The sequence below is a fragment of the Mesocricetus auratus genome, unplaced genomic scaffold (assembly GCF_017639785.1).
Source record: "Mesocricetus auratus isolate SY011 unplaced genomic scaffold, BCM_Maur_2.0 Super-Scaffold_100004, whole genome shotgun sequence".
Classification (NCBI taxonomy): Eukaryota; Metazoa; Chordata; class Mammalia; order Rodentia; family Cricetidae; genus Mesocricetus; species Mesocricetus auratus.
This window is the reverse complement of record NW_024429189.1, coordinates 26,836,484-26,854,877: the sequence shown is the minus strand read 5'-3', so window position 1 is coordinate 26,854,877 and position 18,394 is coordinate 26,836,484. Positions and strand designations below refer to the sequence as shown.

Below are 18,394 nucleotides of genomic sequence, written 5' to 3'. Positions count from 1 at the left end.
TAACCCATGTCCAGAAAGACAAATAGTGCATGCTGTCTGTCATCCGCAGTTCCTAGCTTCAAATTTTTTGATATAAGTATATAACCTGCAGCAGTCACTAAAACAGTAAAAGGAACATAGCTGTGCAGAGAAGCAATAGAGAAGGGAACAGTAGGGTACAAGTGACATGGTGTGGGAAATGGGGAGGACTTTAGTTGGGGAGTAAGGAGAATAATGCAGAAAGAGATGGAGGGAGGAATATAAAATAACAGGAAGAGTATCAGAAAAGTCTTAAAGACCAACACTATTATTAATTTACCTATAATTTCATACAATACAAATAGGCCTGGATACATACACACACACACACACACACACACACACACACACACACACACACACACACACCACTACCATCAGGGCTAACAAAACTCTCTCCAAGAGCCATAATTATCTGACAAAATCCCCAACATGAGGGCCACCTGTCCAGAAATAGTACCGTGTTCAATGTGCCTGGCCCTTCTACATTAATAATTAATTAAGAAAGTTTCTTACCTATTTGCCTACATGCTAATATTATGAAGGCATTTTCTCAATTATTGTTCACTCTATTGAGACAACTCAAACACATACACACTCAAAGACATACACTATGCAGCCCAGACTCACTTTAGACTCATGCTTTTTGTGTTTCAGTCCCCCAAGTGCTAAGATTATAATTTATACCTGGATTGTGTATACATTTTATAGGTGAACAAACTTTATTTCTTTTTTGAGATGGTTTATATACCTGCACATTGTAACACAATTGCTAGGACCTAAGACTCTGTTGGCTTACCCTTATTACCCAAGGCCACATTTGCAGAGGGTTCACTTGTAGTGAATAATTCTGTGAGCTTTGGCTACTGGGTAATGATAGGTACTCACTGTTGTGGTATCCTGTGGGATAATGCTAGTCTAAAAAATACCTCTTGGTTCTACTTTTTCATTTTTTCTTCCTCCAAACTGCTTGCAATCAGTCATCATTTTATTTCTCACTTTGCAGAATGTTGGCTGGTTGGAATCACACAGTATGTAGTAACTTTTAAAGCTCATCCTCCTTCAGTTAGCACTATGCAGTTAAGTTTCCTCAATGTCCTTTCATAGCTCATTTCTTTTTAGTGCAGAGTAATCATACAGTTCTCAATGAGTCAACATTTTCTTACTTACCTCCTGAAGGACAGCCAATGCCTACAGATTTTCATAATTTTGTATCAAGACTTTGTGCAGGTCAGTGAACTTGTCTAAGTACTGTGGACTGATTGACGTTTTATGTGGCGTGTTGTTCTTTTGTTTAAGATAAAGACATGCGATGGAACATGAACCATAGAGAGTACATTAACCATAGAGTTTATTAAAGGGGGAGGGGGAGAGCAAGAGATAGATAGAGAGAGAGAGAGAGAGAGCCTCAGTTTCCATGACTTGGTATAATATGTTGTTTAGTACTGTTGGAGTTGGATTAGTAGCTTATCAGAATTTTATTGATTAATGTTAAGACTATGAACAGTAGCGTAATGAGAAATATCTGATAACTTGTATCTGTATTTGTATACTTTAAGTTACTTTAAACCAGTCATCACACTACATCATAGTTCTTGAGAAGGATAAAATTTTACCTGAGTTAGTTATTACAGAATGAGAGAGAATTGCTAGCTGGCCCCATAGACAGCCATCCCCAAGGTTCTCCATAGTTGTTGAGGGCAGCAGCGTTAAGGAGACCTGCCTTGTGCTGATAGCATGGGACCTGTGGATTAGGAGTAGTAAGAAAACTTGCCTACCGTTTGCCCTAGCCACGTGGTGACAGTCCTCTTGTCCATGATCTGAAGAGTCCTTTGCAGCAGTTGAGGTGAAAGGCAGGGCTGCTCAGTGGCTAGCATTGCCACCTTTGTAGGTGGAGTTTCTTCAGTGCTCACCAGTGTTCTGGTGAAATGGAAATGGGGCGGGGCCAGAAGCTGGCCTATCTCTCTGTTACAAAAAAGCTTTCAATAAAACATTTTAAATGCCATATTCTCTAGACCTTGGAGCATTTGAGGGCTGTCTGTCTGTTTAGTATATCTCAGTAGACAAAATTCGTCTTTAATTACTTGCCTTAAGCATATAGGTAGCTACAGATTAGTACAGGATCTGTCTGGAGAACTGAGAGGCTGTGGAGGGATTTTTTAATTAGAGCCCTCCAGCCTCATTGTAACTGTTTTTAACTTAGTAGGTTAGATTTGGACCTATAAAGGACAAAGAAGTAGAGTAAAATCCCCTTTGTAATAGAAGCTTTACCTTTGTAAACAGTTTACAGGAAGGACTGGATGATATAAATACTTTGTTACCTTTATAACCTTAAATTTTTACCATCATTTAAAAATACATAACTATTTGGAAATATTTGAGACTTAGCATACTTGAATTTAAGTTGCATAGAGTTATCTTACATTCACATATATAATGTTAAACTTAAATCACATGTATAAAGACAAGCAGATACATCAAACAGGACTGGATAAGAGTAAAAGGGAGAACCAGAGTATAATCTCTGATTTGCAGGTTGTAGCAAACAGACAGATTTAAAGAGACAGAGTAGATTTAAAACTGCCAGAGACAAGAAAGCAGATCTGCTGCAGATAGAACAGGGGGCCCTGGAAAGGTACAGTATTCGATAAACAAGTCATGCGCAACAGGGCCAGTGAAAGAAGAAATTAGAGACAAAAATAAAAGACAAATTTGTGTCTGTCAGCTGGCTAGACTGCAGAAGCTGGCTAGACAGCCCTCTGCCAAGGCTGAGGGAAGGAGCAACCCAACAGAGTGGGCATAGCTACAGCTAGGTCACGTGGTCAAGATAGCTGCTTCCATAAGCATGTTCCTGTCTGCCGGCAGAAGTGGCTTTTTTCTCCACGAGTGAGACAGAAAAGTTGTGTGAAACCAACAGGACACCAGAGTCCAAGTGGCACAACATCCAAAAAGACCACCATAGGTCTGAGAAACGAATGCACCAGTCAGTACAAAGCTGGGAAACCTCAAACCTCATTCGTGGGCAAAAAATGAAAAATAAAAACTCCCAGAGCGTTCTGAGCAGACATTGCCACAGGCCAGCTCACTGTGAGCCCATGACATCTGCATGGAGAGGAAACAGCGGTAGCAGAGCAGCAGAGAGTCAGAAGAAAGCTTAGAAATGGAGCAACTCCTTTCATTTACCTGTGCCCTGGCAGTAGCCTGAAAGTCCTGTAAAATGTAAACTGCCAATTTGACGTGTATTTCCCGTGGATGAGGCCAAAGATGACTCAGTACAAGCTCAGAACTCTTCAGCCTGAGAGAGTGGCCAGGGACAAGGCCCGACAAAGGACTCAGCAGTCCGAAAGATGGTAAATTAACTACTGGAGGCTTAAAGCTGAAACAGACTGCTCAGCGAGTGTGGTGCTGGGACTCCTCCGTGGGAAATGTACCGACCAGGAGAAGGGGTGTCTTACCGGGTCGCAGCAAACAGGTAGACGAAAAGTGGGTTTTCGGTTTAAGAGAAGGATTCCCGTGTCTCCAGTGGCTGCTACCTGGCAACGGGAGAGATTATGGGCAGAGAGCCCCCAGGGTTTTCACAGCACCAAATATTGTTCTTTTGCTTAAGATAAAGATGGGCGATGGAACACAAACCACAGAGAGAGTACATTGACCACAGAGTTTCTTAAAGGGGGGATGGGAGAGAGAGAGAGAGAGAGAGAGAGAGAGAGAGAGAGAGAGAGAGAGAGAGAGAGAGAGAGAGAGAGAGAGAGAGAGATGGAGGGAAGGGAAGGAGGGAGGGAGGGAGGGAAGGGGGAGACAGAGACAGAGAGACAGAGAGAGCGGGAGAGGGGAGGGGGAAGGGAGGGAGAGAGACAGAGAGAGAGATACAGAGATGAAGAATGTAAGAGAGAGAGGGGAGAGCCAGAGAGAGAGAGAGAGCACAAAAAAGCATAGGTGGGGGGGTCTGTCTTTTAAAGGGGTCCTTTACACCTGAATGCAGACTTAATACTCATGTAACCCTGAGCTGACCAGAGTAGTGCCTGAGTGCATTCTGCCAGGTAACAGGGGCAGGCCAGCATAATGCCTTACATGGCATGTGCTTAATTTTAAAAGAAAATCTTCCCCCTTCACATTCCCACCAAGAATAAGTAAGAATCCCATTGTTCCACATCCTTATCAGTGTTTGTGTTGCCAGTGTTTTGAGCTGGGCCATCCCACCAGGTGTATAATAGTATTTTTTTAGTTTGCAATTCCCTAAAGGCAAATGCTATGGTTTGACAATATTCCCTCCAAAGTTTGGATGGTATCAATTAGAGTAGTAAGAGGTTGGCTTTTAAAGACTGGGCTGTGTGACTTCTTTCCTGATTATGGAATTACTATGTAATGCTTGCAAACGCGGGTTTACATTTTAGCCTGTAGCAATGTAAGGATGCAGAAAGTGGGTCTTCAACAGATACATCCAGTGACAGTACCTTGTTCTTTAACTTCTATTTTTGAGAATAGTGAATTTCTCCTGATAAAGATCAGAATATCTTTAATGCAGGTAGCAGTTAGGCTGGCTCCCATGAGAAACTTTGGCTTAGAAAACAGTGAAATGCTCAAGGTGACATCGTTTGTACATGATGGAGCCTGTTAAAGGTCAAGTCATCTTGATTCCAGGGCACATATTTTAAAATTGGCATCTTTCTACCCCAATTCATGGTGATTTCACATCTCTTTCTGGTATCTATTTATTTTGTAAAGTTACATACAGGGCTTATGCATATTTACAAATACCACCTGAAGTGTTGACATACATACACATTGTGTAATGTTCAGAGTAAACAATCTAGCTATGTAAATAAGTATCACTCCCTTATAGTGAGAATATTCAATTTTTTCTGCTTTAAACATATATACATAGTATATTATCACCATCCATTATCAGCCCAACATGCAGTAGAATATTCTTACTTCTTTTTCCTATATACCTTTAATTTAGTAACCATCAGTACACATTCACCACCTTTCTTCCCTTCACAGCCTCTTACAAGCATGCCCAACTTCTATTAGATTCTTTTAAGATTCCATACTCGTGTGAATTTAAATGATAGTTGTTTCTCTTTGTCTGGTTTATTTCCTTATCGAAGCGGTCTCTTATTCTCCCTAAAGTGATCTTTTTTCTTTGGCTTGTTCTTGTCATGGATTCCATTATATTTAAATGAAGAGCCAGCATTGCTTACCCTTTGGTTGTTGTATGATGTATTTTACACATTGCTTAGTTTGATCTAGTAATTTTTGAGGGTTTTTATATCTATGTTAACATGACACATTGGTCCATAGTGTATCCTTCCATCTTTTTGTTTTGTTTGGTTTTGTGACAGGGTTTCTCTGTGTAGCTTTGGAGCCTATCCTGGAACTCATTCAGTAGACCAGCCTGGCCCTGAACTCACAGAGATCCACCTGCCTCTGCCTCCCGAGTGCTGGGATTAAAGGTGTGCACCACCAAGACCTGGTTCTTCCATCATTTTTATAAAGGTATTTATTATTTTATGTGTATGGTGTTTTGCCTACATGCATTTTTGTGTACATGTGTGTCTAGTGCCCAACTAGGAGAGGATGTCAGGTCCCTTGGGACTGTACTTACAGACAGTTCTGAGGAACCGTGTAGTTGCTGGGAATTGAATCTGGCTAATTTGGAAGAGCAGCCAGTGCTCTTACTGTTGGGCTATTTTTCTACTTCCTCATTTGATCATTTTAATGCTTTTTTTAATATCTGAAAAGCATGACACGTTTCCTTGCTCTGACAGCTATTCTATCTAGAATTACTGTGGACCCTCTACCTTCTTTTGACTAATAATATTTTCCATTCCTTTACTTTTAATCTATTGTTGATAATTTTTAAAGTGGGTTTCTTAGAAACAATATACTATTGGATTTTGGAACTTGTTTTCCTCCCTGTGTTGTAGTTTCTTTCCACTTGCAGACAGGTTATTTGGCTTACAGTTTGAGGGTGTCTATCCAGCGGGTGGTGCAGGGGAGAGCATGGGAGCAAGAGCTTGACCTCAGCTGGTCTCCTTGTGTTAGTATTTAGGACACAGGCCACAGACTGGAAATGGGGCCAGGTATCAAACCCGGATTCCATTTCCGGTAGTCTACTTCCTCTAGCAGCCTTTTACATTTTAAGAGTTCTACAGCCTTCGCAAATGGTGCTACTGGCTGAGCACACATGGTCAAACATGAGTCTATGGGGGCATTTAACTTTCAAACTACAACAGAGGGCATCTAGAGGTCTTGGAAGTTCACAGGAGAATTCCAAGAAGAAAGAATGTTGAAATGCATGTTTTCTTTTTCAGCCACTGTGGTAGATTTGAATGGGAATGGTCCTAGTAGGCTCATATATTTGAAGATTAGGTTCCCTGTTGGCAGACTATTTAGGAAGGATTAGGAGGTGTTGTTGGAGGAGGTGTGTTGCTGGTGGTAGATTTTTAAGTTTCCAAAGTCCACTTAGTACCCAGTCTTGTCCTCTCTTCCTCCCTCCCTCCCTGCCTCCCTCCCTCTCTCCATCCCTCCCTCCTTTTCTACCTTCTGCCTGCAGAACAGGATCTAAACACTCAGCTACTGCTTCAATGCCATGCCAGCCTGCCTGCCACCATGATCCCCTATGTGACAGTCATGGACTGACCCTCTGAAACTGTAAGCAGGCCCTCAATTAAATGTTTTCTTTTAAAAATTGCCTTGGTCAGTGTCTTTTCACAGCAGTAAAACAGTAGCTATGATACCCAATCTGACAACTTCTGCCATTTGAATGTGATGTTTAGACAACGGTATTAGGCCTTAAAGTATTTAGTGATGAATATCTGGGTTATAGCATTATTTGTTTTCTCATCTCTTGCCTTTGTTGTTTGTTTTTGCCTTCCACACCATTTCCATCTTCTGCTTTCTGAATTTCGTAATTTATTGGGTTTCTTTTTTTTTTTTTTTGGTTTTTCGAGACAGGGTTTGTCTGTATCAGTCCAGCCCAGCCTCGAACCCATAGAGATCCGCCTGCCTCTGCCTCCCGAGTGCTGTGATTAAAGGCGTGTGCCACCACCACCCGGCTATTGGGTTTCATTTTTTTCTCTTTCTTGACATGCCGATTTTATATTTCCACTTTTACTTTTGTTACTTTTTAAAATGGTTGTTACAGAGTTTGAAGTACATTTACAGCTCTTTCATGTCTGCTCTAAAATAACACTACTTCGCTGGCTTTGCAAGTACTCCATAATCACAAGAGATTCCTGATTCCCTCACCCTGGCCCTTGTTTCCTTGCTACTGTTCAGTTCATTTGATGGTGCCACACATATGTGAGCATTATTATTATGAGCAATCAATCATCAATAAAACCATCAAAAATAAAAGTTTTGTATAGCTTTCATTTATTCATCCTCTGATGTTTGAGGACTTTTGTTGGTATTTGTTTTTGGTATTTCTACCTGTGGTAGCAAGAGATACAGCTGATTGCAGCTAGTTGACCAAATGCCCTACCACTAAACTACACCTTTAGTCCTCTTTTTATTATGTAGATTTTTCCTTCTGTGTAGAATTTCTTCATACCTTCAATATATACACGATAAAGGATACAGGTTTTTCTGTTTTGTTTTTGTTTTGTTTGCTTTTTATCCTATTTGGTGTTTACTGAGTTTTGTGAGTATATGCTTAATTGGAGCATTAAGTTTTAGAAAATACTTTGCCGTATTACAACAAATAGTGCTTTTCTGCAGTTTTTGCATGTTCTTTCATGCATTCCCGCTACTTTTTTGGTAGTTTTCTCACAGTTCTCAGATTTTCTGTTCATTTTCCTTCTATCTTCATTCTCTGTGCTTTCAGACTTGGAAGTTACTGCTCATCAGTGCCATTGCTCCTTCATGTCAGAACTCAACACATTTCTAGGTTTCAATGAAAGGCTAACTATGGATACAGGAGTGCCTACTGTGAGAGTTTGCTGATTTACATAATAGACAAACATATATATTTTATTCATATTTAACTGTGATAAACTACTTAGAATTTTGGACATGAAAGTTACACATATGGCTCTGAGGTGAAGGAGAAATGGAAAAAGAGGATTATGAGTCATCAGTAAAAGGCTTCAGAATGTATGTGTTTCCAGGTAGGTTTTGAAGTAGGGATGTGAACCATGATAGTTTAAGATTGGAAGCTGAGATGACAAGAATTCACTGATGTGATTTTGTCTTTCTTTGTTTGGCTGTCTTGTTCATCATCTTTAGTCTGAATACACTGGCTTTTATTCATAGATCCTTGAACTTCACAGGCAATCTGTAAAATCAGAATCTCCCGGGGTTTGACATGCATGGCTTCTCATCCCGGTACACACAGCCCAGCTGTGCCTACCCACTGACCTTTGGGAAGCACTGAAATAAAGGGTTTGGAGTTGTTTTCAAATTCTGCTCTGCTACTTCCTCATTGTATCACCTGGAACCAGTTACACGATCTCTCTGTACTTCAGTTATTCCACCTATAATGAGGGAACAATGACCAAGGAGCAATAGAGCTGCAATGTGTAAGGTGACAGGTGACATTCAGTAGTATTGAAAATAAACTTATTTGATCAAATATTTGTTTTTCTGCCTCATATCTGTTACTACTTAGTTTTTGTTAACTGATCCCCCACCCCTTTTCTATTGGGAATATAATTGTCCACATAGAAAGAATAAATTGTTTCTTAAAACAAGTTTTTCTTATGTGAAAAAAAAAACCCACAGCTTCTTCTTCTTTTAGGACAAATAATGAACTGTATTTCCAATTTAACATTATCAATAGGTAAGTTGTAATTAATAAAAGACAAACTTTTTTCCCTTTTAAAACTAAATTCTTTTTTTTTTATTTTAAATCCCATGGAAGCTTTCTATGTCTCATATGGTAATTATGTGCTGGGCTTTAAAATCTGGAGTCAGATCTCTATAAAGCATATTAACGATATATTCAATCTTAAATTGTATTAAGTCATTTAGCCATCTGTTTTAGGAAGAGATACCAAGTGCTTAGAGTTAAACTTGACAAATATTTCATAAAAAGTTAAGTGTGAAAAAGAGTGGTATTTAAATGACTCAGGCGGCTTGCCTTGCTGCACTTTTTCCTGTAGCCACAAGATGGTGCCTTTGCATTCTGAATCTCCACCACAAAAATCAAAATTTAAAATGGTCGACAAAAGACTTTAATTTCAAAGTATTCCATGTCATTTTCCCTAACACTCTCCACTACACCTTTTGGGTTAGAAAGAATACAGTTGACATGCAGGTAAAAGTGAATTTCTTTTTGAATCCCGAAGGACAATTTATGTGTGTTTTGAAGCTGGGTTTATAGTTCTGTTATTTCTGTGTATCACTGAGAAAAATCCCTCCCAATAACCAACATCTGTCAGCCATTACATAATTCTCAAGACAGAAATGACTCCCGATTTAGGGCTTGTGAAATACTAGTCACAGTGAATAGTTCACTCAATCAAATAGGGTTCAAAAAGCAAAAGGTGAGAAGAGGGTCTCCTGAAAACAGAGGCACAGTCGTGCATCTCACAGCTGCCTCTGCTTGGCCTGTGGGGCACCAATTTAGGTTTTTGCTGTTTATTCTAAAAGGCCCGTGTGGCTTGTTTGTGTTGTGTTTATATAGGATTTTAATCCTGGGGAGTTAAATATCTTTCATTCAAGGAAAGTATTTCTTATCTGCCATCTCTTTTAATTTTTTTATTTAAATTTAAATTAGAAACAAGGTTACTTCACATGTCAATTCCAGGTCCCTCTCCCTTTCACTCCCCTCCTCCCGCGCCCTCCCACCAACCCCCCCAAATATCCCCTCATTTCCCAGGGAGGATGAGGCCCTCCTGAGGGTGTCCATAGTCTGTCATTTCATCAGGGCAGGGTCTAGACACTCCCCCAAGAGTTCAGGGTGAGAGTGCATCTCTCATTGTTGGATGGGAGTCCAAAGTCCATTTGTATACCCAGGATAAATACTGATCTTCTACCCAGAGCTCAATAGATTACCTAGGCCTCCTCACTGACACCCCCATTCAGGGGGTCTTGATCAGTCCCATGCTGGATTCCCAGGCATCAGTCTGGGATTCAAGAACTAACCTTTGTCAGGTCAGCTGTTTCTGGGGGTTAAACCAGCCCAGTCTTAATCCCTTTGGTCACCAGTCCTCCCTCTCTGTCACTGGATTTCTTGAGTTCAGCTCAGTGCTTATCCATGGGATTCTGACTCTGCTTCCATCAGCCACTGAATGAAGGTTCTGTTTCCCAGACTCTCTGGCCATGGGATTGTAGGCTAGCACTCTCCAGATCTATGTCTAAAATCCATATATAAGAGAGTACCTGCCATGTTTCTCTTTTTGTGACTGGGTTACCTCACTCAGGATAGTTTCTTCTAGTGCCATCCATTTGCCTGCAAATTTCAGGATTCCATTGTTTTTTTTTTTTCTTTTCTGCTGAGTAGTACTTCATTGTGTAAATGTACCACATTTTCTCTATCCACTCTTCAGTTGAGGGGCATCTAGGTTGCTTCCAAGTTCTGGCTATTACAAATAATGCTGCTATGAACATAGTGGAACAGACATCCTTGTTGTATGATTGTATCTGCCATCTCTTGATCATCTAACTGTTGTCCCATTAATTACCCGCTCCTGCTTTGGTCAAAGGCTGTGTCAATGAAAAGACTGCCTAACTTTTAATTTGCTAAGTCTTCCTTGGACTGTATTCCTTCTAAAGAGTTTCAATAAGATCAAATACCATAAGATTTATTCTACCTTGCCTTTCACATAAAGCCATTGTAGAACATTACATTTGAAAAATAGTCAGCAAGCACCCACCAGTGGGGATTTTTTAGACAGCCTAATGATTAGGACAGTTAGAATCCAACCCAACATTGTGTGTGTGTGTGTGTGTGTGTGTGTGTGTGTGTGTGTGTGTGTAGATTTCAAGAAATTACTTAAGTTTGGCAAGGGATGTGATGGGGTGGGGTGGGGGCATGGGATCCAAAATTTTTGTGGATCCCTCTGGATTGCAATTCAAGCATACCTCATGTAGGAGTTCCATTCAAGCAGAATCATGATCTCATGGTTTGAATATTTTTTCTTTTACTAAATTCATGACCTCACGCAAATCTCAATTTCTGTCAAGCCTTTGTGTATTCCTGGGCATAGAGTTGAAGGAAAGTAAAGCTGAAGACCAAGGAAGTGAACATGGGGTACTGTCATTTTCATGGAGACAGCTAGCTGATGCCTTCTAGAAAGGCTCACCTTCTATAAGTAGCTCCTTGTCTAAAACAGCTACTTAGTGCCTCCCAAGGTCTCCAGAACAATTTTGTTTGACCTTTTGTTAAAGACTGCCTCCACTAAGCAACTGATTTTCCTGTTCCCAAGGGTGGAAGGCTGAGACAGGTTTTACTGTGCTGTATATTAAAATTGTGTCAACTCATCTGAGTCACAGGCAGCACGTGGAATCCTTAGTTATCTAAAAATAGAGAACACAGTTACCATTCTTTAACCAAAGGACTGAGTTGCCTGAGTTTAGTTACATCAACTCAAGTCATTCCCCAAAGAAGTGATTTAACAGTAAGGGTGCTTTTCAAAGAAACTTTGAGGGGGCCCATATTTATGCAAGGTTAGCAATGCTCTGAGTGCCAACTCCTCAGGGTGAACCTATCAATGATAGGGATGCTTTCATGCCAAATTCCTTGAAAGGACAAAGGGGATTACCTGGTGCACATTCTGAGCCCAAAATAATTCAGCTGACTTTCACCACTTGACGATGCCATTGTCCTCTCCAAGTTAAGAAGGATATGCCATTCTGTGAAACGTATTTTGATGGATGCTGTAGTATTTATGAGGAAATGGACTACACTCTTCTCACAATCGTCTGCAGTGTTTTGGTATGAGAGTGCGAGAGTGGTCCTGAGGACTGAAACAATTTCAGCTCCACATTCCCTCCCCCATATCTAAGCTCCACGAAGCTCATCTGAGCCAAGAAAACTCCTGATCTAGTTGAATTCTTAAGGGCTTTGTGGAGACAAATGTATCATACTGGGTACTCGTCTTTCATTTTTTCTTTTGTTGCCTAAGATGGCTTTGGGGTTTCTACAGCAGCTCCTTGTATGTTGAATTGGGGAGAGAATGAATGTAGACCAGTAAGTCTCAACCTTCCTACTGCTGAGACCCTTTAATAGAGTTCCTCATGCTGAGGTGACCCCCAAACCTTAAAATTACTTCATTGCTACTTCTTAACTGTGATTTTGCTTCTCTTATGAGATGAGTCGTAATGTAAGTATCTGTTACACAGGATATCTGATACGCGTCCACACCCTGAAGGGGGTCATGACCCACAGGTTTTGAAACTCTGACCTAGGTAGTTATACTCACCATTTTCTAAATTAAGTAATTAACCAATTATTGGTATTTTAGTTCTCAATATGGTGTCCAGCCAGAGTTAAATTTGACTACTGGAGAATACAAGCAACACCTGAGGAGGTCTTCCCTCGCCAGGGATGGAGCAGAAGGCAAAAACCCCTGCTTTGAAGGCTTAACGTTTTGCTGAACAAGTCATTCCATACCATCAATCTATTATTCTGTCAAGTAAGATGATGCTAGGATCCATCTTGAAGGGGAAGAAGTTTGCCTAGCAGTCTGGGTCAGAGGGTGAGGGAAACGGCAGACCACTGTGGCATCTATGCTCAGAGAAGAGTGGCACTTGTGGCCTGTAACTTTACTGAGACATCTTTCAAATTCTATACAAAAATCTACCCACTGGTAGCTTTTAAATAAGGAATTGTGGCCATTGACATCAATCCCAACTGGAAATTTCTTCTAACATCTGACTAAGTTTGTCAGAGGGTAATTATTTACATTCTGATGAGTCCAGGCGGTCTGCTAATTAATTCTTCAGTGGGCCACTTGCCATTCTTGTTGTTCCTAAATGCATAAACGGCATTGGCACTGGGCCTACCATAATGATTATACACGTTGGAAGCTGGGTGCCAAGCGTTACTTAATTCTGTTTCCCTGAGGTCAAGGAGGGGGAGCTCCTGCTGTACCTTGTGTTTACAGCAAAGAGTATGTGGAACATGCTTCTCCATTAGGCAGTCTATTGGAAAAATAAATGGGAGTAGGTGCCAGTATTACAAACCTGTAAGTCATGTCGCTGTTAGGAACATTGGGCTGAGAACATATTAACATTTTTATCAGTAAACATTATCACACGGCTAAAATTATCTCTGACTTTCTAGGCAAGGACATAGGAAATAAAAAATGGACCAAAAAGGTCACACACTTTACTAATAATGAGAACAAATGAGAAATCAGGTCCACATGTTTTAACCAAGTCTTTCCTATGACAATGAGAATAGAAGAAACTGGAGTCCCTGCCATCACAGGACCAATTAAAATCTGTTTATTTGAAACACTATATAGTCTATATAAGAGTAAGTTAATATACAGTGTAGATAATGTATTTTGTAATCTGTGTGAGAAAACTCAGATTTGGAAATTTAATATTCAATTTCACTTTCTGCATACTGTCTTCCAACAGGATTCTGGCACATTATTTTATGCTAAAGTGAATTGTGGATGCCAGTTATAAGTAATATTTCACTTAGGACAGATACCCAATTAAGTTGACCTTGTCATTAAGAGAATTTTGTGTTTCGCTGCTGAATTTAAAGCTTTGATAATTATTTTAATGGTGCTTCAAAATGACCAGAAATCCCTAGCAATAGGGATCACACATTCTCACATTTCCTCAGGCACATATAGGGCGAGACAGGCCACCTAGTCATGTTCCAGAGGCTTCTCTCCTTCTGCATCAGGGAAGCGCTTATGGTAGACATGATACCTCTAGGCTTTGTGGGTAAGGATGATAAACTGAGGAGTGACAGCTGAGAGAGGAAAAACACACAGGCGAGCTGAAGGCCTCTGCCAGGGCGTGATCTAGCATCAGCTGCCCCATGAAGCATCAGAGTGAGAAGTGGGGGAGGCAAGAGCAATGAGTGGATAGACTCATTCAGCAACAAGGCAGGCTTTAACTGTTTCCTGGAACCTGAAGGCAGCTAAGGCACGCTTAGCTCTTCCAGCTACAATTTTCTAAAACTTGAGCCATGTTTATATTTCAGTAAGTCATTAGACATTATTTTCTCTTCCACTATGCTATCACAAATGAGGTCATGTACAGTAGGGTTCATGCTGAACCTGCTCTCCATGAACCCCACAGTCTGCTGCGTATGTGTCTGCTGCTGCTGTGCTCTGCTGAGCTGAGGAGTACCTACGTGTACCTCAGAATTTTGAGGTATGGCTGATTCCTAAGTGTTCCAATTGCCTACAGACTGGATGATCTCCTATGAATAAAACTGTAGTAGACTAAATTTAGACCTGGCTTTTCTGAAATTCCTTCCATTATAACACAAGAAAAAATTAACAGGATACTTGAAGTTTTATCAATATTTAAACAAAATCAATGCTCGATCATACATTATGAATAGCCCAACAAAGAATCAAGGTTCAAAGCCGTTCTTGGTTTTCATGGGTGGTCTGTGATGAGGGGACTGTCACAGACATCTCCAAGGAGTTGGGATGTTTTTGCTGTTCACTAAACAATAGAATCTATTCATTTTTTAAATATGCATCTTTTTTAGTATTTGCCTTCCCAATTCAAATGAAACTCTGCCTTAATGAAAGCAGGTAACACTTATGTGCTTCTGGAGAGACATATTACCAAGGTGCTGAGTGTGTGTGCACACTATTTTTCCTTTTTTAACTGGACTGTTTCAGGCACTCATGTTCTTAAGGAAGCATCCTTCACCCAGAGTAACCAGCAAAATCTTTTTTCCAATATACTGTGTTAAGTACTTACAATGAAGATGTCACCAATGAATGAACCAACCACTATTTCCTTTCTTAAATAATGAATTTTTCAACACCAGTGATCTTCAAAATGATCTTATCATAAACTGCATTGGCAGTAGTTCTTTTGAGCATGCATTGACTATGCAAACTATTTTGATAGGTTATATTTCCCAAGTCCTCTGCTGCATGTCTATAACCTCAGGTAGAGGCAGAAGGGGTGTGAATGTGAGGCAAAGTCTTGAGAAATAAGTAGTAAGACATATTATCTTAACAAGTTGGCAACAACATTGTATTCATCATGTTTGCACTGCTGTGACAAATGATTGAGATAAGCAACTAAAGAGAGGAATTATTTATATTAGTTTATTGTCTCACAGTATCTAGTCCTTAGGCATTTGACCCCATCTTTCTGGTTCTGGGGCAAAGCAGGTGATTATGGTGATGGGAATATTTAGAAGAAGAGGCAGTTCATCTTATGCCAGACAGGAAGTAGAGAGAAGAGGAATACAGAAGAAACTGTGTCAAGATACAGTCCCAAAGACCCCTGCAGTGACCCACTTCTCCAACTATTGCCATTCTACTGCCTATTTTTCAACAACTCCACAGTAGCCACCATATTATGAATTCATCAAGAGATTAATCCATTGATTAAGTCAGAGAAAGTCACAGATCATAATACCTAACTGTATCTGGTAAAACCCTCAATAGACATAGGTAGAGATATGCTTTACAAACTTCCTCTGGTGTCTCAATTCTTTTGTAATTACAATCAAGATTATTAATTCCTAACACAGTTATAATAATGACACAGTATATAAAATAGAATATGGTATAGGATAGTATAAGCTAGTTTTAAATTTAAAATAGTAATTTATGTTACAACCTAATATACAAACTATAGGAAACAAAATGCATGCTGTAAGAAAGCCAATGTATGTATAAATATAAAACTTACTTTTTCCATCCAAAACAAATCGCCTTATACAACACTTGGGGTTCTTGCATAATCTTTGCCAAATGCTACCTCAGAGATGTCCTAGCATAGAACATTAATGGAATTATTTCTGTTATGAAAGCATAATAAGATTATTCAATCTCTAGCTTTAGAACTTGTGTAATTCAGTATTCCTTTTCAACAGTGTTACTTAGCAGTCCTAAAGATAATGTTGCAAGACACTTGAATGCCCTGAGAATGTTTGATTAGATGTTAAATGTCCCAAGTAACATGTTTTGAATGGATGATTCCTTGCTGGTGGCACTGTCTTGAGACTTTTAGGAGATGAGGTCTAGCTGTAAGGGGTCGCTTGTTGACCTGTTTTCTGGCCCTCCATCTGTCCTATATCCTCATTTTCCCATATACTCACAATAAAGCTATTTGTAAATTACAGCAAAGGGTTTGTAAGTGGCTTTAATTTACAGATGACTTTACTGTGACTATATAGGGAAATGGAGATATGGAGGCAAAAGTGTCTTCCTAAGGCTCACTGGCTAGGCCTAAAGCAAATGGAGGGCCAGAAAATAGGTCAACAAACCTCAGTATTATACAATAATTACTCAGTTCCATTAGTACTTGTAATTTGCAGTTAGAGGATATATACCTTTTTATGTATAATCTAGTCATTTTTGGCAATATAGTAAGGTCCCAAAAGTCACAGTCAATAGTTACAGTGTTCTGCATAAATCATATGTGAAACAGATTGTTCTCCATTATGTAACACTTCACTACAAAATACACATTCAGCAGGAATAATACGGATTGTGACTCCACTTTGCATTTGTAGACATAACACAGACCACAGACCAACCTGTTAAGCTAGTGTTAACTGATGTCTTTTTAAACCCTGTCTATAACTTGGAAATATTCTATATGCTCTTTCATCCTCAAATAGCATTTCAAAAGTCTTATTTTTGCCTCCTAGAAATTAAATTAAATAATGCAAATAGTATTTTTCACTAGTTAATTTCTTGAAAACTATTGTCTCTTCCTGGGAAAAGGCACATGTTAACAAAATGAATCTAGGTTAAGCCCTTTGCTCTTGGGATTAGTATAGTATTAAAAGAAAACTTTCTTCACATTTCTCAGTTCTTAGGAAATTACTTTGAGCAAGAGCTCTCACAAAGTGAGGTTTGTAAGGGATTCTGAACAGAAATGGGCTGGTGATGCCTGACATGAGAGATACTCACATTTGTGGGGAGAGGAAAGACAGTCCTTTGTGAATTGTAAAGTAGGTAAACCCCATCAGATACAATGTAACCTATTTGTCAAACCATGGTAAAAAAAAAACAAAATCCATGGAAATAGATCTGTTTAAGAAATTCAGGACTTCCTTACTTCATGTGATTAATAATGAAGCAAAGTTAATTTTCTCCATTTATGAATTAAAAAGTCTATCCTTCCTACCAAGACAGTTCCCAACTTAGATTTTACTGTATTAATATGTGGTCAATAGTTTGGTGTTTTGTTAGCTTAAATATTTAGAGACAATCTTGGAATTCTCTGAGTCTTTACTATAAATTTCTTTAATATTTTGTTTGATTTAGTCTCTTCAGTCAATGTCTACAGACATTGAATGCTGCCTTGTGTCCTCTCTACACTATTCTCTACATTCTTTAGAAATAGTATGTAATAGTCATACATGCATATAATGTTTTTGGATTAAATTCATACCCCATCTCCCTCCCCTCCAATTCTTCCCCTATGCCCCCTACCATTTTTTCATTCAAACCCATGCTCTCCGCACCACATAATTCTCGGTGAGTCTATCTAGTGCTTCCTATATGTGAACAGGTATTGGACCATCTACTGGAGTATGTGTAGCTTCTCATGGACCACAAGTCTGAAGAAAACTGACTCTCCCTCAATAGCCATCGATTGCCAATAGATCCTCAGATAGAGGTGAGAATTCATGAGCTCCTCCTCCATCTGTGCTAGATTTTGGCCCTCTTGACCATGTGCTAATCTTGTGCATGCATTCACAGTCACTATTAGTTCATGTAGAGCAAATACTGTTTTGCTACAGATACCTCTGACTCTTAAAACCTTTCCACTCCTTTTCCATGATGATCTCTGAGCCTTGCTGGGAGGGATGTGATATGGATGCTCCATTTAGAGATAATCACTGTGCAGTCACAGCCTCTTATTTTCTGTACATTGATCAGTCATGGGTCTCTGTGTTACTTACCATCTGCTGAAGAAAGATGCTTCTCTGATGAGTCTTGAGAGATAAAATAATCTATGGGTATAAAAAGAGAGCTTAAAAGGCAGTTTATTACTAAGTCCATTTAAAAGAATAATAATCCCAAGCTCTCCCCTGGGGACCCTATCTTACCCAGCCTCTGTTTTGTGGTCCAGTTAATGATATGTGTACCATAATTCCATCTTGTAGAGTGGGTCTTAAATCCAATCAGAAATCAATTGGTTATTCCCATAACATTCATGCCATGATTGTACCAGTGGATATATCTTACCATGATAGCCATTGTTGTAACTCTCAGGGTTCACATATGGGTGAGACTATTAATGACTATTT

At 39.6% G+C, this 18,394-nt stretch overlaps 1 long non-coding RNA gene across 1 annotated transcript in view; it reads right to left on the bottom strand.

Moving 5' to 3' along the window:
* LOC121140353 overlaps positions 1-18,394 on the bottom strand; it is a 35,405-nt gene that overhangs the window by 5,793 nt on the left and 11,218 nt on the right. The window contains exons 3-5 of the long non-coding RNA XR_005877142.1: positions 18,047-18,097; positions 15,820-15,900; positions 1,797-3,551 (exon numbers count right to left, since the gene is read on the bottom strand). This is a non-coding gene — a long non-coding RNA (uncharacterized LOC121140353). The remainder of the gene's footprint in view (positions 1-1,796; positions 3,552-15,819; positions 15,901-18,046; positions 18,098-18,394) is intronic.